The sequence below is a fragment of the Eptatretus burgeri genome, chromosome 12, assembly GCF_056783735.1.
Source record: "Eptatretus burgeri isolate ZD-2024b chromosome 12, Ebu_testis_v1, whole genome shotgun sequence".
NCBI lineage: Eukaryota > Metazoa > Chordata > Myxini > Myxiniformes > Myxinidae > Eptatretus > Eptatretus burgeri.
This window is the reverse complement of record NC_140972.1, coordinates 76,549,548-76,572,090: the sequence shown is the minus strand read 5'-3', so window position 1 is coordinate 76,572,090 and position 22,543 is coordinate 76,549,548. Positions and strand designations below refer to the sequence as shown.

Below are 22,543 nucleotides of genomic sequence, written 5' to 3'. Positions count from 1 at the left end.
ATACATATATACATATATATATATATATATATATATATACATATATATATACATATATATATATATACATATATATATATATATACATATATATATATATATATATATATATATATATATACATATATATATATATATATATATATATATATATATATATATATACATATATATATACATATATATACATATACATATATATACATATATATGTATGTGCAGATATTACACAAGCTGCAAAAACAACTCTTTCTCTTCTGATATATCCAAATCTCAAGGCTGAGAAAGATAATCTGTTTGCTATAGGGTTTCCCAGCAAACGTGCCATAATGAAATGCCAGTGCTTTAAATGCGTTCTGATGTTTCAATTGCGAGCTTGCGGTTGGTAATCATACATCAGTAAAACGCTGTCAAACATAATCACCGTTACGGCGTTTGCGGCAAAGTCAGGGAGGCAATTAGACAGAAAACGCTCGGAGCTCGCTTGTAATACCGTCCCGACAAGAAATAGTCATCCGACGTTTGATGTAATCGCACGCAACCACATCCGACTAGCAGCATGAAGATGGGCGGCTGTCAAGTATGCGGCACCCACAGAGGGAATCGGCGTCGTCTCGTGTTGTCCCCGCTTGTGCCATAATGTCTGCATTCTCCCAGGCGTCCACGTCCGAGAACCCCGGAGAATGCGCGAACACACTTTGACCTTTATTAAAGGCGAGCATTAGCCACCCTTATACCCAAACGGCTCGTGCAATCATGTGCTCCTGACAGCCTCTTTGCTGCATCGTTATGCAGATTGGGCAATTCCTCTCGTTTGACAGCTGCGCTGAACGGATTTGATGCCTCAACGGGGCAATGCGGACGGCGCAAGGGGCTGCGAGAGACCCTCCCTCCGAAATGTCACCTGTTCCCTCTGACCGATCTGCATAATCTGAATCTTCTGAGTCGTGACATTGCGAAAGCAGAAACCGGACATGACTGGAACCCCACCACCCTCAATCTGAAATTGGCAGCCTCATCTCCACTTTAAACGAAGGAGAATAATCCAACAAATCATTCTGATTTTAATATTATATGTCATGTGCTCTTGCAACATTGAATAAAGCATTTGACAAAACTTCCATTGCTGTATATAACACACATCTCAAAACATTGTTGAACAGTGACCGTCCATTGCCAGACATCAGGAGAGACGTCATTTCAGGTGTGTAGTGACGTGTAACATGCCTAACGACTTCAGTCATTCAGTGTGGGACTCAAAAATTGGCATCTGAGATCGACTGCACAGCTTTCTAGTGTGAAGACCATGACAACACCTCTGTATGGCTTTTCTGGGGACACAATCCTCGATGAGGGATGCGATCTATATAATCCATATTATTCAGTAATTTCCTTAACTGGGTAATACAGCCTTCATATTACCTTGCATAGATCAATTTGTAATGTTATATAACTGCTCGTTATGATTGCATTTGGCTTATGTGAGAAATGGCTGTACCTTCATGGCTTCCATTTTGATTTGATCCTGCATTTACCACTTATTCTTGAACTGTGAGATCCCTGAGAAATGCAGATACTATAATCGGGGTTGTAGGCTCATCGTTTAGCAAGTTCATCCTTCTCCATGGCTTCAATGCTCTTTTCCTGCAAACAAGCAAAATCTTTCTCATTGTGTGGTCAATAAGCCATTCTTGCATCAAAAGTTCACAAGGTGAAATGCCTGAGACTCTGAGGTCTACGAGTTGGTCGTTTGCCAGTTCAAAAGAACTACATGTTTTAAAGACAACCCTTGCTTTTATGCTGAGACCCTGACATAATTTATTAACATCGTACCTTTAAATTTTCACAGGAACACTCAAAAACTTAGTGGCAAAAAGAGTAAAAAATAAAAAAAATTAATGCCCATGGCACAGTATAAAAGACTCTGTGGTGAGACAACTGATATCCTCACTTTCTTCGAACATAGTGTTACGGGCATGGCCCAGATAACTCCGAAAGGCCAGCATGTCCATCAAAAGACCACGGACGCCGTTGACAACACTCACCTCCAGATGGATCTTCACGCCCAGAGTCAGTTTACCATACCTGTGAGATCATTGAAACAGATGGGGAACCGTGCCAGCGGCCACGTAATGAATATTGATTGGCCAAGTGAACAAGCGTTATGTGCTGAACCTTATCGTCTATCATACCAATTAATCACTTGGGACAATTGCCCCAGGAGCGTTACCTCAGACCAAACCTGAGCATGATAAGCCAATACACGATATGAACTCTTTAAACAATATATTACAACAAGAAAGAATTGGCGGGAGAAATGGCAGTTGGGAAATTCAAACAGGGAAAATGGTGGAAAAACTGAAGATGGGCAATGCAAGCAATTTCACACTATTTGCAGGCACGTATATATTCCTCTTATCACCCATGCAATATATCCACTATCGGATGCCTTAGAACAATTACTTACCACTTCTACAACAAAAGCACCAGACACCCGAAGAAATGATAGAAAGTGTGGGAAGAGGGGTAAGAAACTGTAGCAGTCAGAAAGAATAAGTGTGGAGTCATAAGCGTGCCCCAAACTTACCAAGTTTTACAAAACGTGCCAAGTTCAGGACTTACCGATCCTTCATGACACAGGATCCGCATGAGTTTTGTTATAAATAATTGTATATCAGTTATGTATTGGTTCGTGGGCGCCAGCAGTGACCATTATTTTCATTGTGTCTGTGTGTCTGTGTGTCTGTCTGTCTGTCTGTCTGTTTGTGACTCTCTCCAGAGCATAGCTCCGTGACATTTGATGCAATCTTGATGAAACTTGGATGAAGCTAGATATCATGGTCCAGTTGTGTCTTTTTGTATGAGGGACATCCCACACCCCTTGTGGGCGGAGCCACGCCCACTTGAACTTTTTATTTATTTGTTTTTTTTCTTGATTTTTTTCTCACAATTTCATTTCCTAGAAGCTGTGCGTAATGTCCATAAGTACAACATATAAAAAAATCCGATTTGATTTGGTCAATTTTGATGGAAGAGATAGGTTTTTACGATAGGGCTTCCTCAAAAGCTTCCACCAACTCAATTGTACCTATCGTGGCATTGTTCAATAATGCCCGTGAACCATCGTCGCCTCCCGGCTAGTTCCCACCCTTTTTTTCCTGTCAAATACACCATTACAAATTCACTTGGTCTCTGAGTGATTTGAGTGTATTGATCATGAATTCTATTCTCTAGTATAGAGTATTTCAAAAATATTGATACAATTCTGACTTCCTGCCATTTCTTTGTTTTTTGACCTATACTGTTTTCCTTTTCAGGATTTGGTGGTGTTATCTATCATGTTATTTATTCCCTGGGATTTCTAGCTCCACAGCTCAACTATGCCATTCACAGTGAAGCAGAAGACAAAAGCGGTGCCTCTGTGGTATGAGACTAAATCAAAAGACACCCGCCGGAGGTTCTGCCGGGAATATGACCTCAGAACGCATGATGGACCCACAAATTGTGCCATTCAACGTAATGTGAAACATTTTGAGCACAAGGGCACAGTGCACAACCAGAGCAAGAGCAACAGTGGCAGGCCAGCATCAGTCACCAAGAGCCAAGCCAACATCAACGCCGTGCAGGATTCTGCAGTGGACAGTCCCAAGAAGTCCAACTGCCGGCACCCCAGAAAGCTAGGCATCAAACCAACATCAGTCTGGTGTATTCTCACGAAGGAACTGAGGCTTTTCCCATACATTATCTCTATTAGGCATAAACTAAGTCAAGATGACATGAGGAGACTTGATATGTGCAATTGGCTCAGTGACAGGATGGAGCAATACCCAAACTGGATCAACCTGATCTGGTTCAGTGATGAAGCCCATTTCACTTGAACGGTGCCATCATCAACCACCACAACATTTTCTGGGGGGCAGAACCACGTGAGGAGATCTCTGAGAGGTACCTGAAAGGGCCTTAGGTCACAAGCTTCTGTGCCTTCAATGGCAGATGGGAAACGCTAGGGCCTTACTGGTTTGAGAATGACAACAGCAGGACGGTGATGATCAACGGTGAGCGCTACCGGGCCGTGCTGCAGAAGTTCTATAATGATCAAGCCTAAAAGGTCACCCCAAACCAGCTCAGCATGACCTGGTTTATGCAGGATGGTGTACACCCGCATACAGTTCATGACACCATCGTTTTCCATCACGTGACACCATCTTCAGAAACCACCTTGTTGTCCTGGGTACCGCTCATGACTAGGCACCCTATAGCCCAGAGTTGAACCCTCTGGACAACTGGTTCCAGGGGGCTGCTAAGGGCTCTGTTCAAGCCAACTGCCCTGCCACACTGGATGATCTGAAGCAGGAGATGTCAGACCACCTCCAGGCAGTGCCACATGAGACCCACAGGAAAGTTGGACAGAACTTTGGAGTCAGGATCAATGCCTGTCTGAACCGTGGAAGGGAACACATCGAGAACGTCAATTACAAGGATTTTGTGGAAATGCCAATTTCAGACCTCGGACTCTCACTAACTCTAGCAGTGACTCACTGCAATAGCAATCAGTGATAGAAAATACCATGTCATAAGCTTTCAAGAAATGTTTGGTTCACGTTCCTGAGGTTTCTTTTTCTTTGTAAACCAACATTTAAAGTTGCATCACTCTTTTTAAAACACCCTGTATGTCTGTTAAAGGATAGAGTGGGTTCAGGTGATTAGCATCCAGTATGAAACATGCCTGTGCCTGCCTGAGCAACCACTGCTCAGGTTGCAATTTGGGTAATCGGGCACATGGCATTGATCACCACATTTTCTGACTGGCTTGGGCATTCCGATTGAGTAAGGTAACGTGGCAAACAGGCCCGTGACGTTACTCGGAGTGCCTGGATCAGTTGGCAGTTTTGATGCATTTCATCAGGATTTGGACCAGGCAACTGGGACGAGTCCAACGACAACAACAATATCAAAGGTGAGAATGCTATCTGAGCATATCCTCCCAGCACCCAAAAAATAAAGTACCATCAAATAGTTATGGAGATTGTAAAAAGTCTCAGCAATCAGTTTTGATCAGCTGTTTTGTGCTAATTTTATTGCAAAAAGGTGTTTGGTCAAACGTTTTGCTTGCTCAGTAAAGTGTAAAATGTGCAGTGCAAACCATAAAAAAATAATGTGATTGAAGATGCTGTGACACCAGACAGCCATCATGCTCATCAGAACACTACTTCAAATGATATTATACGAAAAGATAACCCGCACAAAGCGTGGCACAACACGGATGTGACGCTGTAGTATATCACGAAATGAGTGCCTGTAATCGAAAAAAGCAGAGCATACTTACTAATGTTAACCCAGTCCACTGTAAACGATGTTACCAGTGTAGTCGAAGCAGTCGTTGGGTTGACTCAGTGGTGGCAGTATTTTGATACACTCCATCGATTGCGCACGCGATAACGCCACATACAACTGAATGTGTGAGAAGATGGGATTGGTCAGATTAATGCTCACGAAAGTGAGAGTTCGGCCATGGCTCTTGTTGATGGTCATCGCATACGCTGATCATATGAGGAATTGGCGTCTTCGTAGATCAAAAGGCAGTCCAGAGTCCGATGGGGTAAGAGTTATTCTGGGAATGAAGACGTATTTGCCTGTCTTTTTGCTGGTCATGATCTTGGCCTCGATCAGTCGATCAGTCGGCTTCCAAGGCTGATTATGTGCAGTCTCGTTCCGTTTAGTAATCCATTACCCGGGTCCAAATTTCTGAGCAATATTATTGGGGTGGACACTCGAAGACAGAGTTTATGTGGTGGTAATCCCGCTGGTGTTAATGAGTTTAATAACTGTCGGACAGAGGTACGTCTGTCCTGGATCAGAAACGCTGTCAGCACTGAGATATATCTGCGTTTCGCCAGCCGGGAAGGTTTGTTAGACTATCGTTGATAATGTAAACATCTTTGTTTGTCGGACACAATATTGCTCAGCTGTAGTCGGTTGTAGTCAAGTCAGGGAAAACAGACCTGATGAGCTCGTTGACGTCACCAATAACGGGATCAATGCAGATTTCCAATGATAGGCGTATTTTGCACTTCCCTACATCTGGATTTGTATGATTTCTGCCGTCTCCAATCGACAGCAAGAAAGTCTGAAAATCGTTGACAGATTGGTTTTGATGAGACGGGTCCATCAGAGCTCGCATGTTAATGGTGAGGTGAAATAATTGAACCTCCTGCCAGAGGAACGATCTCTTCAGGTTACTTTTGACAATGTCCGCCTTACATCCATGTCTGATGACTGGTAACACTTGTCTGAAATCACCACCCAATGGGACGATCAAGCCTCCGAAAGACTTTTCCGTCTCCATAATGTCGCACAATGAGCGATGCAAGCATTCGAAGACCTGCTTGTGCATTATTGGAGCTTCGTCCCAGATTATGACAGACGTTCCTTTGATCAGTGTAGCCAATGCAGAGTTCTTTAGAATATTGCATGTGCTGTGTGGCTGCACAGGTCATTTTGCATATGCTGTGTGGCTGTATTTTGAACTGAGAATGAGCAGTTCAACCTCCGTCCAACAACTCAGCCGCTATCCCTGAAGATGCTATTGCGAGTGCGGTGAGCTTCATGGAACGAATGCTGTGTAGGATGGTGTTGTAAAGAAACGTTTTTCCAGTGCCCCCAGGGCCATCGAGGAAGAACACTGCCCCATTCTTCATAGTCACATTTTCCATCACCGCTTTGTATACCATCCTTTGATCTTGATTGAGGAGTCTGCAGTTGTGATCCGCCTTGTTTTTTTCTGCTTGAACATCGTAGTTAGTCATGAGAAAAGATGATGGATCATGTTTGGCATCGGTCGCGTGGCTGAGTTGGGGCATGTCAGGGTAATCTTGCAATGATTTTCCATGGTAGTGCAGGAGTTCCTCGATGGCTCCTAGGGTCCTGTTGTTTAATTTGTCGTTGGTCAATGTGATGCCAGCCCGGTTAGCATTGTTGAGTATGTCCTCGCTAAAACATTGTCTGAATGAGGAGAATAATTGTGCAGGTTGGGCAGGTTGGCAGAATAAGAGAATAGTGACGAAAAGAGTGCGCAGTTGAGTCGGGAAACCTGACATGGCGGCCTCTTTGAAGCAGTCATGTCATTCGCGTCGTCTTCCAAGAAACCTCGACCCAATGCTGTCGCTTTGAATGTGTCTGCAATGGTGCCATCAGGGAGGCGACGTAGATCTTCGAATGATGTAAATCCAGGTGAATGATGCAGTAGCAAACGACGATGGAATAGTTTGTCTTTGGATGGACTGGCACTGAAAAGCATCCAATTGTGTTTGCCCGTTTCCGAGGCGACCATTTGCACGTAGTGCTGTTCCACGTGAAGTGTTCTGGGAACTCGTGGTATGGAACAGAATGGGCTTCGGGGTAGTCGCGGTTACAGATAAACCATGCGGTGAGGGTTGTTTCTTTGGCGTGGTCTAAAGCTTCTGCAGCCTGTCCAGGGACATAGACAATTCTATTTTGGTTCAGAAGATGGATATCCAAACGTTGAATAGACAGTGATCATTCATGGAGATTGTAGTGGAACAAACGGCAGCAGCCTTCGCATGCGGAAACATACCTCACGTCCACAAACCGGTTGACCTCGTCAGTTTATTGTTGATAGTCTTCACATACAGCAGCCATAATACGATCTGGTCCTTTATAGACATATTTGCAGAGATACCTGACTGCCATGACCGTCGAGCAGATTTCAACATTGATGTGGGCGTTATACTTGGAGGACAGGTATGGGTTATAAGGTACAACCCAGCGGTTATCAATGTTCACTCCGTTTTTTGTACCTGAGGTCTGGAATACCTGAGGAATAGCGTGGGTTTTAAATGCTCCCGCCCAGTTTTATATAGAGCCGTGTGGTTCAAAAGAAAATGTTACTATTTGATCACGTTTTAATCGCCCTTCCCTTCCCCTCCCCTCACATCGCATTATTTTCCCCTCATGCTGCCTTACCTTCCCTTTCCCTCACGCTGCCCTCCCTTCACATCATGCTGTCTTCCCTGCACCTCCCCTCATGCTTACCCCCTCCCCTGTTCACACCCATGGACATCTCTCAGTGTTCTCTGCGTGGTTTTAACATACCAAATTTCATTCAATCCAAAACTACCACCCACCCCCCCCCCATTTTCTCCACAAATCCCATGGCCGAACGCAAGTCGAGCACCCCTCCTCTCATGCTTATCTCCTGCCAATCCTCCTCCCTACTCCCCACCCCCTCCTCTATCCTCTATCTTCCTCACTCCCACACCTCCCTCCCAGAGTGTATAGCGACGTTTGGTGAGGCATCAGTCTCCCCACCCCCATTCCTCACTCTTCACCCCCCCCCCTTTCTATCCCCTCTCCCTCGCCTCTTCTCTCCCTCCCTTACTCTCTCTCTCTCCCTCCCTCTTTCTACAACCCCCCCCTTAATATTCCCAATCGGCAGAACAATGGGTTGTATTTGCTCGCTTCTTGATAAAGTTGAAATTATACTGAATGTAGAAAAACCATAAAGTGTTTCATGGCACAAGAGCTCGAGTTTGAGATATGTTCGAAAACTGGAATAGTCTGACATAAGTTCAATAACCTTTGTACTGACATGCAAAGGCGTACGAGGAAGGGGGTCACGGATGGGGATGGGTCATTTGCCCCCCCCCCAAGCCAGAGTCTTTTTCTTCTTCTTCTTTCGGCTGCTCCCGTTAGGGGTCGCCACAGCGGATCATCCGTATGATCCGCATAGAGATTTGGCACATGTTTTACGCCGGATGCCCTTCCTGACGTAACCCTACGACACATGGATATGATACACCTATTTTAACCGGGGTATACACCGGCCCAGTATACTGGTACTCATTTCGCGACCTCGGAAGGATGACAGGCTGAGTCAACCCCCTGGTGTATTAATTCAGTGGCCCAACGGGGCTTGAACTCAGGACCTTTTGGATCACAAGCTGCTGCCCTAACCACTGCGCCAACACCAGGCTCGCCCCCCAAGCCAGAGTAGCTTTTATAATTGGGGCATTAAAATATCAGGATGACAAAATATCACAAGATGACAGAATGATGACAGGTCTGATGTGAAAATTCACATGAATCGTCATGTATTTGACTATTTTTGCAATTATCAGTCATAATCATTTTGGGATTAAAATAATGATAAAAATACGAAAAATTACGAATTTATTATGCATCTGGCAAGTGGCAGCTCTGCCTGACTCCTGAGGCTTTGTCTGCCCTCAAGTACTTACGAAATGGCGTATTTCCATCCTTGAATGTGTGTTCCACAATCATGCATACAGAGAAACACAAATGGCTGATGGTAGGGCAATCACCAGCACGTTGTGGAGGGTAAATAAGCCATACAGGGCCCTTAGACCTCTGAAGATCTGATCAGAAGGATTCTCAACGGCTTGCTGAACGGCTGTTCATGTTGCCGGATGTCTATGGAAAGTCGTATTCCTTCTGCGGTCTACGGAAACCGTCCACGAGCAGGTACGATCAGGTATGACGTCATGAGCAGGTATGTTCTCAACGGCCTTCGGGGGAAGCTGTGCCATGTCCTGAGCCTTCTTCACAGGCGTTTCATTGAAGGGGCTTCAGATGTTTGTTTGTCAGCCTTTCCTGTTGTCAAAAAGCTATTATTAGTTCACCATTTTTTGAAATTGCCCTGAGTTTGATTCTTTACTTTGCTCAAAAGTGTTTAAAATGACGATAGAGAGAATCACTCCGTGCAATGGCTGGTTTATTATGGCTGGCCTTGCGTTGGGGGAAGGGGTTTCCGAAAACACGTGTGCAGCACCTTGCACAAAGGCCTTTTCGAAATGATGTTCATGACGTCATTTTCAAAGGGTCATATTGGGTTGTGCTTTGAATGGGTGGAAGGGGGGATGGTGGTGTGGCCGCTGTGTGACCTGAATCTTTGCCAGAGGTTTGCACTCTAATCGAGTGGAGTGGCCGTTCTTGTTACCTCCGCCGCCTAAGGTGAAGGAGGTTATGTTTTCACAACTTTTCAGTCACCGAAATAGGTGACCCTTATTGTCAGTAATTCTGTTTGTTTGTTTGGATGTTTGTTTGGATGTTTGTTCGTTTGTCATCAGTATAATTGGTCGTAAACGTGGGCGGATTTTGACCAAACTCAGGTGGTAGGTACATCTTATGACCAAGTGCTTCGGAAATTGTGATGGTTGCTAGGGACGCTTTGGTTCCCTAGCAACAGCCGGAAAACCTTCAAAATCGGTACCGTTCACGCAAAATCAATTCCGAAAGCCATTATCCCACGTAGGCTTATGAAATTTGGCATGCATCATCTACAGGTGATGCTCTACCAAATATATTCTGGTTTTTGTGATATATGGAATAATTTACCCGCAGCACCCCCTACAAATGGGGTATGCCCGAAAATTGGCGAAAATTGAAGGCCCCCTAGCGACCAGGTGAGTGCATCGATCCGAATGAAACGTTGCAGGTTCATAGCACGCAATGAGTACTACAACTTTGCCTCAGGACATATTGACCGATATTGCTTAGATCAGGGGTCAAAGAGTAAAAATCGATAATATGCGAGAGCTGGAGGTGCCTTCGCGCCAAATGCTACTCCTCCTAAGATTATGGTCAGATGGTCATGAAAATTCACACTAATCATCTGGAATGCATTATGCACAAACGATCGAGCCGGATTTTCGATTTTTATCTTTGTTCACCCAAAGCACCCCCTCGAACTTTGGGGATTTCCGATATCAAACCGCATTTTCGCTACTTTTCATTCAAATTGATACCGAGTAGTTATCAGTCGATGGAACTCGATGAGATTTGGTATGCATAATCTTAAGGTTTTTTTTTCTATATCTTATATATATTTTTTCTCTATCCGCGATATGACATCCTTTTTTTCTATATCTTATAGTTTCCAAATTAAATGGTAACCCTCTCAACTTGGGTGTCCGAGGGCCATTGAGCATTCCCGCTGAAAATTAAAAGTACACTCGCTCCAAGACGGTTGAACCGAATCGAATGATTCTTTACATGCTTATAGACCGTAATGAGTACTACAACTTTGCTCATTTGCATAATGACCTATCTCGAGTAGGTCAGGGGTCAAAGGTCAATAAGTGCATTTTTCGGGCGAAATTACCATTCAAGGCATCCTTGCTCTTACACGGATTAACCAATACGAATGAAAGTTTATAGGTACAGAGTACTCAATGAGTACTACAACTTTGCTTCAGGACATATTGACCTATCTCGGCTAAGTCAGGGGTCAAAGGTCAATGAGTGCATTGTTCGGGCAAAATGACCATTCAAAGCCCCCTTGCTCATATACAGGTTAACTGATTCGATTGCAATTTCGTAAGTACTTAGTACCAGATTAACTCAGATCAGGGGTCAAAGGTCATCGGATGCTCGGCGACCCATGGCCGCCTACCGGCTTGTCTGTCTGTTTGTCTGTTTGCAGGATATCTCAAAAAGTTGTGGATGGATCCGGATGAAATTTTGTGGGCAGGTTTGGTGTGACAAGGACGAACTGATTCAGTTTTGGTGAAGATCCAGATTCAGATCCAACTTCTAGAATTTTTTTAAGTGATTCTTCACCATTGAGAGATAGGGCTCAAAAACGATAGATAGCACAATATCTCAAAAATGTATTTGGCCATATATGTTCTCGTGGATCAGGCATTACAGGGCGGAGGTATGTGGTCTACCGAGTGCCCTTTGAGTTTACACCATGTTTTGTTGCCTGTTGATGTAAATGTCGTAATGCACCTCTGATATGTATATTCATTACCCTCACCAGAGGAGAGGGTATTGCATTTGGGTTTGTTGGGTCGCCGAAATAGGTGACCCTTATTGACAGTAATTCTGTCTCTTTGTTAAGATGTTTGTTCGTTTGTCATCAGCATAATTGGTAGTAAACGTGGGTGGATTTTGACCAAACTCAGGTGGTAGGTACATCTTATGACCTAGTGCTTTTTAAATTGTGATGGTTGCTAGGGACGCTTTGGTTCCCCAGCAACAGCCGGAAAACCTTCAAAATTGGTACCGTTCACGCGAAATCAATTCCGAAAGCCATTATCCCACCTAGGGTTATGAAGTTTGGCACGAATTATCTACAGGTGATGCTCTATCAAATATATTCCGTTTTTTGTGATATATGGAATACTTTACCCGCAGCGCCCCCAACAATTAGGGTATGCGTGAAAATTGAAGGGCGACCAGGTGAGTGCATCGATACGAATGAAACCTTGCAGGTTCATGGTACTCAATGAGTACTACAACTTTGCCTCAGGACATATTGACCGATTTCGCTAAAGTCAGGGGTCAAAGGTCAATTAGTGCAAAAATCGATAATATGCGAGAGCTGGAGGTGCCTTCGCGCCAAATGCTACTCCTCCTCGGGTTATGGTCGGATGGTCATGAAAATTCACACTAATCATCTGGAATACATTGTGCACAAATGTTCGAGCCGGATTTTCGATTTAGATCTTTGTTCACCCACAGCACCCCCTCGAACTTTGGGGATTTCCGATTTCATACCGCATTTTCGGTACTTTTCATTCAAATGGATACTTAGTAGTTATCAGTCGATGGAACTGGATGATATTTGATATGCATAATCTTAAGGTGATTCCCTATCCGCTATATGACATCCATTTTGCTCTATATCTGATAGTTTCCATGCTCGACGACCCATCGCCGCCTACCGGCTTGTCTGTTTGTTTGTCTGTCTGACTTTGTTTGTCCGCACATAACCTTCATGTTTTTCTCCGCAACCGCTTGTCAGATTGAGACAAAAATTTCACCATTGGTGCAATCTGTCATGCAGAATGTTTTAATAATTATTATGATGTCATAGGTCACATGATGTAGCAAGGATATTGGAAAAACAAAAAAAATTGGACCTCTGTATCTCTGAAACCACACCAAGGAAGAAATTGAAACTTAGTACATAGCAAGTACTCCTCATGGAGAATGAATGATTTTTTATGACGTTATAGGTGCCCTCGTTATGACGTCATAATTGCATATGTAGAACGCCACATCCGATCAGTATGAAAATTTTCAGGGTCATATTGGGATAAAATGGTCCACAGAAAAAAAAAAAAATGACATCATCAGTCACTACACGATTCGGCAGCCATATTGTTTTTGTTAAAACCTTTAAAAATCTTCTTCTCTGAAGTGGCTGAACAGATCGAGGCGAAATTTTACACGTATGATCGCCTGTCCATGAGGAACAAAAGATTCACACATATGATATCATAGATCACATGATTTGGCAGCCATATTGGATCTACCCTAAAACCAATAAAAATACACCACTCAAAAGAAGATATGGTGAGGGTCTGCAATCTCTGATTGCTTTTTTTCTTGTTTTCCTTTGTTTCAGATCGTTCATCACCATGTGTATTGAGGTTACAATAACAACAAAAACAAAAAAAGTTCCCCATGAAATCGTGAAAGCGACCTTGTCGCTCTCACATGGAATGTTAAAAAAAAACAAACAAAAAAATGGACTCGGACTACCAATAAACATATGCTAAAAAGGCACACAATGGCTTGAAGTGTACATTCGGGCAACGTAGCCATCATTCGGACAAATCTGTAGCCCTCCCCTAAAATGTTTTGGCTCGTAAAAAGTTCCCCATGAAATCGTGAAAGCGACCTTGTCGCTCTCACATGGAATGTTAAAAAACAAACAAAAAAATGGACTCGGACGACCAATAAACAAATGCCAAAAAGGCACACAATGGCTTGAAGTGTACATTCGGGCAACATAGCCATCCTTCGGACAAATCTGTAGCCCTCCCCTAAAATATTTTGGCTCGTACGCCCATGCTGACAACCACTGTTTATATCATTGACCTCCATGAACAATGTCAGCAAGTTTTCATGTCAACCTTCCTAGAGGTTAAATCTTGGTTGCTTAGATGCTAAACACTAAAATATAGGATGTTGCTATCGATGCTGAAACTTGTCGCTAAATTGTATTATATTCTTACAAACAATGTAGTTATTTTAATGGCTGTGAAATTCTTACCAAGACGGTAAGCAATAAGGGCAATTAAAGCATGTATTTTCACCTTTCCTGAAATGTAAGCTATTTGGAGGCTGTCGAGGCAAGATGGAAGTCAGGGTGATGGAGAGGACTTTCTGCTTCGGTGCTGCCCAGACAGGCAGATCAAAGACTGGGGCGAACTTTCCCACAGTCGGCAAACAAACGTTTCACCAAAAAGATTGTATTTTACTGTGCTGGTAAATTAAATGGCTTTTGTTGGTCTTTTGATCAACTTGACCTCTATTTTCTTGTTAGATCTTTCAAGATGACTGAAAAAGGCCTTTCACCTGCTATAAACACAGTTATTACGAGAGAGCTGTAGCTTCGGCCTTCGGGGACCAAAATACGTTGCAATTTCTTTCGCCTCACTTGTGTAAACATTGATTGATTAAGACTTTAAAATATGCTTGGAGAAAGTAATGTTGTGCTTGGACCTGTCCTGGGGAGACTCTTCACGAGACTGAATGACGATGAATGATGGGCAGGCCTGACCGCCGAATCAATGGAGACTGTCAAGGTGCTATTCTCTTGCACTGTCTGGAGAGGGTTTATAAATTCAGAAACCCAGTTATCAGAGAGAGATTCTGTTTTTGGGATCAGATATGTGTGGCTGCTGGAGAAAGGCTCTGATGCTAGGATGGCGCTGGAGAGGCTGATTCGATGGATGACAGTGAGACTCTGACTAATGATGTGCATTGCTCTGTGAGCTGAATCCTAATTTCCCATAGAGGCAGTCTTTTATATCACTTTTTATTACAAGATCAAGGCTTATGCAAGGGTGAGGTGACAAAGGTTATGAATTGACAGTTGGACAGTGGGAGGGAATGAGTGAAGAGGAAAAGAGGGGAGTGAGGATGGGAGGAAACAGGAACCTGCAAGTAAGAGAGTTGCATTATGTCAGGTCAAAGGACATAAAATAAACAAACGATTGTGGATAAGGATTGGGGTGGGGGTGGTGACATGAGATAGTGGTCCACCACCTCCTTCAAGCCCTGGAGGGAAGTGTGGATAGAAGTGACAGGATAAGTAGGAACAGAGGAGTTAAAGTGGGAAGTCAGCCTGGATTTTGGAAGTTTATCCAGAAGGGTTAATAGAAGAACATGTGCATCCTGCATGGGAGTCATGCTGGGGAGAATCAGATGGCTGAGAGGACACAGAGGGAGATAGATCAGAGGAGAGGCAATTAAAAAACACAAGGTCACTTGTCCTGCCTGCGATGTGAGAGCAGCAGACCTTGTACTTCAGCCTCGTCATGGGAGGTATTAATAATGTTGAAAGCTTTAGATTATTGCACAGAATCCAGGATACAGTTGTGAATGTGGAGCACCAGCCCAGAAGGGAAAGCAGTACTCCATTTAACTATGGACAAGGCCTTGCAGGCTGTGGTTAGTTCTAACTTTTCAAGGAAAGACTTACAACAACGAATGCTTCGTCTGCAACTGCCTTGACTTGAGGTTGCCCTGGTCTTGACTTATAAACCTATCAATGCAGTTTGAACTGAGTTTCTGCTGATTGAGGTTATTTTAATAAATTGTCTCCTTGTGTCAGTCCTGTAGAATTTAGAAACAAGTTTCCAGACCATGCAAAAATGCTCTAAAATGGAGCATTAGAAAGATGGCATGCTCAACAAAATCACGACTACTCTTCCCTCATTAATGGCCCCATTTAATCGTACCTGCTTAATGGTGTCATTGCAGGGGGGAGTTTGGCCAAAAACATTCATGAACTGGTTAGCCAGCCTAATGTTTGACTGAATTGGATTTGGACATGAACATGGATTCTGTTCTGGAGTGCTGGCGATAATTCACGAACTGTTCATGAAAGACAGCTTGGGTTCTTCAATGTTCACAAATTAATGTTTGCAGACAGGACACCCAGCTTAATGTATATCCGAGGGATGGCACACACATTTATGTCACACCCTGCCTGCAAAGCATCGATGCTACAGTTTATAGTCAGGTCAAGAATCTCATCAGAACGAGATGGCTCAAAGGTACCGTAAGTGATACCTCCTCGCCATCGTGTCAGATATGACACAAAGTCAGCACATGATCATTGTGAGGAGACTTGAGTGCCAATGTTTATTTGCCAGTGATTAAAGCCATCAAAGTGATTGATGACGGTAACTTCATCAAAAATAAATCGGAAGACCTAATGCGAGTTTGAAAAACGAAATAAAAACAACAACAAAGCTATCGAAACCTTGATGCATATGCTCATTACATAGCTTCAAACTCATGACGTTCAGTGTCTGCTCTCAAGTTACGTTTGGAGAAAAGTTGGGCAAAACAGACCAATTAAAGAAAGCTTCATCCATTGATGAGATTGTTTGAACGATAATATTTCAAATTAGATCCAACTGCAGTTCACACTTAGCCCCTGTCTATGGGTAACTCATGACACTGAGGTCCAGCGCAAAATGGGACCGTGGAACTTCATTTCTTTTTTTCACCTATTCCTAAGGTAGATATATCCCCACGTCCATCCAGTGATCTTTCCATTCATATTTAATGATTGTCAACCTTCTTATCGAATGGTCATCTTATCCATCCTCTAATTTTTTATGCATAAAGAAAAAATAGGACTCATAACATAAGTTAGAGGGTTCATAGAACACCTTACCCCACGCAGTCTTGAAAAAAAGGACATGGAAGAGAAGGTGGTATGCCCCGTAGATATTGTAAAGAAGAGGATTCAGAATACCACTGGGTATTTGGATTTTGAGTGCTGTTGAGTCCTGTTGGTTTTCCAGCTCTATAAAAAGTGTTTCGTATGTTGAACAATAGAAGACTACCATTAACATTTTTCATGCGGTCACAGGAATCGAATGACTCTTACACACGGATAAATGAATGCTTGGAGTGAGTCGTCCAAATTCAAGATTTGTTAATATCCATACTGTAAATCCCATTAATAATGACTTTTCTTTTTCACAAGAATTAGGGAGCTCTGCATCCATGCCAATTAATAATTGTCCAATAATTGTGTGCGACACGTTTTGTAAAGTTTTCATGCTTACACAAAATAAAACTGAATATTTATGATGCTTCATGGTAAGTTTCTACGCAGAAGGATGTCGAGCAGCGTTTCTCAAATGGTGGGTTGTGACCTCCAAGGGGGTCACGAGTGGGTTTCTGAGGGGGTCACATGCTGTCTGCGATAAGTAGTAACACAAATCTTAGTGATGTTCCCAAATTACCGATGTGAACTTGCATTCTCAATCTTAGAAGTGATCAAAACTAAAGCCAGAAACAGGCTGATCGATGTTGAGAGCGAGCTACGATGTTCGTCGAGTAAGACTAGTCCCTGAATTGACACTTGTGCAAAAAGGAAATAAAAATGGCCTGGATTCCAGCCTTTTTGTTTCTCCTGTAGTCAGGGTTGGCAATAATGGGCCCAGCCCAGTTTTCACCACCTGGGTTTAAAAAAATAAAATAAAATAAAAAACCCCACTTGAATAGCCACAGTAAAGTGGACTATTTCAAAATGCCCATCGCTGTGATTTTTTTTTCTTTTCAACCCTTGTAGGGATAACAGAAAGATTGCAGCGACCAAACACCAGGGCGGGTGGATTGTCTGGTAAATCTGGCTGAGAAACACTGATGTAGAGCAAGGTAAGGAGAGTTGATCCTGTGAGGGAAAGTGGGGCAAGATGACCTATACACGTCCAACTTAGTGGTTTTGTTCAGTATACTGAACTTTTACTTATTTATTTGAAATTGCCTACTTATACCATCAACAAGAGCCATCTGGTGAAGTTGTTCAGGATACTATACTTGTAAACAGGACCAAGGAATGTATAGGTGGAGAAAGGGAGGGAGGGCATCTTCCCCAAGATTTCCTACCCACCTTACTCAAAGAGGTGCAATAAATTGATGATAAACAGGGGTTAGAAACTGAGCTTTTAAAAATTCATGCACATTTCATAACCAATGAAACTTAAAGGGCTCAATGAAAACAAATACTCAAAATGGTCATATTTAATATATAATGTCAGTTCCTTACAAGAAACTTTGATGCAGGATTCCATTTGGCCCACCAAAGTCTGCGCTATTATTACCAATGTATGGTTGTTTGTCTGTGCTCTATCCTTTGTAAATGCTGAGCATCAAGCAAGGAAGCATGTACATTCTGCCGACTGCAGTCAAACTGCCAACCTCCCAGACTCAGAGCAAACACTCAATCATTACACGACCGAAGTTGGTTGTCATTGCAGTTGAACTCCCCCCCCCCGCCCCCCAAGCTTTAAAAAAACATCTTGAATTTTAAAAACATTTATGGCCTGTTGACCTACATTATACACCCACTCTATTCAACACAGAACGGTAACATTTTTGCCCTGTCTCGCATCCCTTCACCCAACTGCTCTCTTGTTTTTTCCCCCTTTCTCCTCCCAATGTATTTTCTATTCACTCCACTCTTTTCTCCCATTTCTCCTCTGTCCTTCCATTTTGCTTTCTCACTCCACTTCCTCCTGTTTTATTCTCTATATATGTAATGTGCAGATGGCCTATTGTCAGACAGAGTGACTGCATAATGGGCATACTGTGACAACAGTAGTACGCTGTGACTTGATCGTATCATGCTTTGTGTAAGTAATGGCTCATCAAAATGAGAAGTGAGTAATAAGCACCCTCCCTCCCTCCCCCCCCCCACACACACACACACACACACAAAATTTCCCATTCCCCACCCAACCACCAGTCTTACCTTTTTCAGATTGAATTTTAGGAGTGAGGGTATGGCACAAGCATGATGGGTCGAGTGGCCTCCTGTGTCCCTTGTGTGGGCATGAGCCCAAGCATTGTGAAGAGGGAAGTAATGACAGACTGGATCCGCAGGTCCCAAAAAACACAAAGCAGTAGATGCCATAATACTCCACGTCTCTGGCCATAATTCCTGGATAGAGAGAAGATTCAAAGAAGAACAAATGAAAAAGTAATGTTTGAATAAAGCTCATTTTTCTGAAAGGGGAAGGGTCCAAACCCCCTTTTGACTCCTTCTCCCCTCCACCCCACTTGCGTCCCTGACCTGCGGATCTCCCTGCGAACACGACTGTCAATACACAGCCGTGTGCGGTTGATTCCTCCGTAAAAAAAAAAATAAAAATAAAAATAAAAATAAAAAAATAAAAAATCAGCCGAAACAAAGGCATTGTGCTTCAAATTAAAAACCCATCGTTAATTGACTCCACACACAGTCAATTAACCGGTACGAGCCCGTCCCTCCCCGGTTCGTGCGGATTAACGACGCACTTACAACAAAGTTCAGTCTATTGGAAGCAATTGTTATCGTTAGACCAAAAGCAAGGATATATATATATATATATATATATATATATATATATATATATATATATATATATATATATATATATATATATATATATATATATATATATATATATATATATATATATATTATATATATATATATATATATATATATATATATGAGCGTCGCTCGAAGTGCCGAGATCGAAACGCGCACCTGCAAACACACCGAGCGACCATTTACGGTGGGATTCAATTACACACACAAACCATCACTTGGAGTTTCCGATTTCTCCACTCGGAGTACTATTCATTTCGAACTTCACCGTAAACCATGAGCCATAGAACTCGAAGCAGCTGCAAATAAATCTTGTCCATTATGAGACTCATGCATGGGATACTGTTACAATATATTTTTATGTCCATAACTTACGCCTGGCCTAATGTTTCAGCCGTTGGCTTTAAATATTCATTCACCGTTTCAGCTCTCAGAAAGAAACGTCTCATGCGTTTATGCAAACAGCGGAGTCTGCGATGAAATACATGCTAACAAGATTTATCTGCACCTTGAATACAATGCTGCAGAAGTGATGGCTTTTGATAATCCCTCGTCGCAGCGCTCGAAATTCTTGATATTTCCTTGCCCGGTAACAATTCGCATTCAATCAGAGTGCCATGCAACTTACAGAAATACAATTTGGCAAATATAACGTTACTGTCAGAAAGCGTGATCTGTAAATCGCCTCCACCGAACATCTCACCTGTGTACCGGTTTTAGGGCCTGGGAGTGGGGGGGTTTGTGAGTTACAGGGGGTGGGGGGGAGGTAACTTTTTCAATTTTGTCTGTGAAAGTCTCATTCTCCCTGGAATTATCCTCTGCTGAAGGAGCAGTCACAGCCAGTTTATCAAGGTGAGATGAAGGTCACATGATTCACATTTGGAGTCACCTGACCGCCCACGTGATACGCCTGGGCCGCCGGTGCTGACAAATGTCTGATTGCATTCAGCCTTCACCAAATGTATATCATGTTGTTTTAGAAATGCATTCATTATGCACGATCAAAGCTTAGAATTCCTAACAGCGTGACAAATTGGAGCCTAGTGACAGCTCATTCGCAGAGAAATTATGATAATGAACTGAAAGAAAGTGTTGGGTATACATATTCTTCATATAAGGAAATGCAAGGCTATCTCGACACATGAGGAGGCCAATAGGCCCAATCATGTCTGTGCCATGAGAGCCACAACTCCTCTTCCCCCCTCCTCCCACATAACCCTAAACAAACTTTAATTAAAGAAAAAGCAGGCTAAATTCTCTGAAATCACGCGACACAAGAAGTGAACACACACACACACACACACACACACACACACACACACACACACACACACACACACACACACACACACACACACACACACACACACACACACGTGAAGGCTGAAAAAAATAACAGCAAAACAGTAAACAGTTTTAAAACAATTGTATTAAATATTGACACAACTTCTCCATTGTGAAAGCACTCTCAAGATGGTATTTGTGAATGAGGAATTGAGGAATTTCATCCAATGAAACCTATCGTGTCAGTTCAATCCATTGGGGGAGGACAGAGTGCTACGGATGCTCTTTGTTGCGAGAAGGCATGAAATCACATATTGATGCACTATTAAGAGTTATTCCATGAAGCGGATCAGTTCTGCATTGATTTTTCAATGAATGAGCCACGTTGGAGGCATAATTTTTTTTATGTTTTTGCATTATACGAGTTTTAAAAAATAAACGACATCATGAGCCGATTGTTAGATTTCAACATGATGGGAAACGTTGGTATATATTACAGAAAGTCATCCTTTGAGAAATATCTATGAGTGATATAAAAAGAGATGAACCACCGCCCCCACCCTTTCACGAGTATAGGTGAAGGAAGGCCATCTCCCAGGAGAAGGTATCGATGACTTCTTTATTTAAGAAGTGGTAGTACTATATATACAGTACATTATGCACATGTATGTGTGTATATTGTAGTGGTGCTGGCGGTCCTGGTTTATCCCCCTGACCCAAATTGTGGTGATGGGCGGTTAACAATGCCAACCCGGATAGCCGAGCAGTATTCTTATTCGGAGGAGGACACGTTGATCCTCAGAGATTATAATGCACGCGGGAGGGGCAGGGCGCAATGGCGGAGCGAAGGAGGCACAGATGGATGCACAGCACAGGGGGGTTTAAACTCAAACCCCACAACAAATACACGGACGCAGCAACTTAAAATAAACATGGGAATTTAATGACAATAGAAATACTTACAAGGAACAATAATCAGAATGCAATAATATGTGAGGTAAATGAATTCTAAAGTCTAAAGTTGAGGCGCCTCCACACACAGACTTAAATACAGACAAGGGGAAACAAAATAAAAAGATATCCTTCTTTTATTCTGGCACTTAGCGTGATTCAGAGACCATCCTTGCACCTACTCGACGGCGTACAAAAACCCTGCGTGATGAACCGAAGATTTCAAATTTTGATTCATCCGTCCAGAAGACCTTCTTCCAGTTTTCAGTTGGCCATTGGCGGTACTTCATGGCCCAGGCAAGTCTCTTTTTCTTATTTTACCATCTTAGCAACGGCTTTCTTACTGCCACATGACCTGTTAAACCTGCAGCTCGAAGTCTTCTCTTCACAGTTGAAACTGAAACTTCCTTACTTCGACCAGTGTTAAGCTGTGCTTGAATCTGCTGTCCTGTGAGCCACCTATCATGCAAGCTGTTGACTCTCAGAAACTTGTCTTCTGATTGTGTTGTGGCTTTGGGTCTGCCAGACCTCTTCTTGTCAGAGTTTCCTCCAGTTTCCAAGTGCCATTTGATGGTGTTGGAAACTATACTCACTGACACCTTGGCTTACTTTGCAATTTCTCTGAAGGAAAGACCTACACTTTTAAGGGTTATAATGGTCTGTCTGTCTTCCTTTGTTAATTGTCTTTTTCTCACCATTATGATCGCAATATACTACTTCCTGCAGTGCAATATTGTCTACATAATGCTTCAGAGGGTGCAGCAACACAGTCTGTTCCAACACTGCTTTTATACAGACAGAGGGTTTTGTAACTAATCAACAAAAGTTGGGACACCTGTAGGAATTGTTTGCATCAACTTTCAAGGCTTAATTTACTTCCATTGCTGCAGAACAGCTGCAGTGGCTAACCCATTA

At 42.8% G+C, this 22,543-nt stretch overlaps 1 long non-coding RNA gene across 2 annotated transcripts in view; it reads right to left on the bottom strand.

The window, feature by feature from the left end:
- Nucleotides 1-226: 226 nt before the first annotated feature.
- Nucleotides 227-22,543, bottom strand: part of LOC147015940 (uncharacterized) — a 75,426-nt gene continuing 53,109 nt past the window's right edge. For both annotated transcript variants that reach the window (XR_015050137.1, XR_015050138.1), the window contains exons 4-5: nt 18,773-18,961; nt 227-1,644 (exon numbers count right to left, since the gene is read on the bottom strand). This is a non-coding gene — a long non-coding RNA (uncharacterized LOC147015940). The remainder of the gene's footprint in view (nt 1,645-18,772; nt 18,962-22,543) is intronic.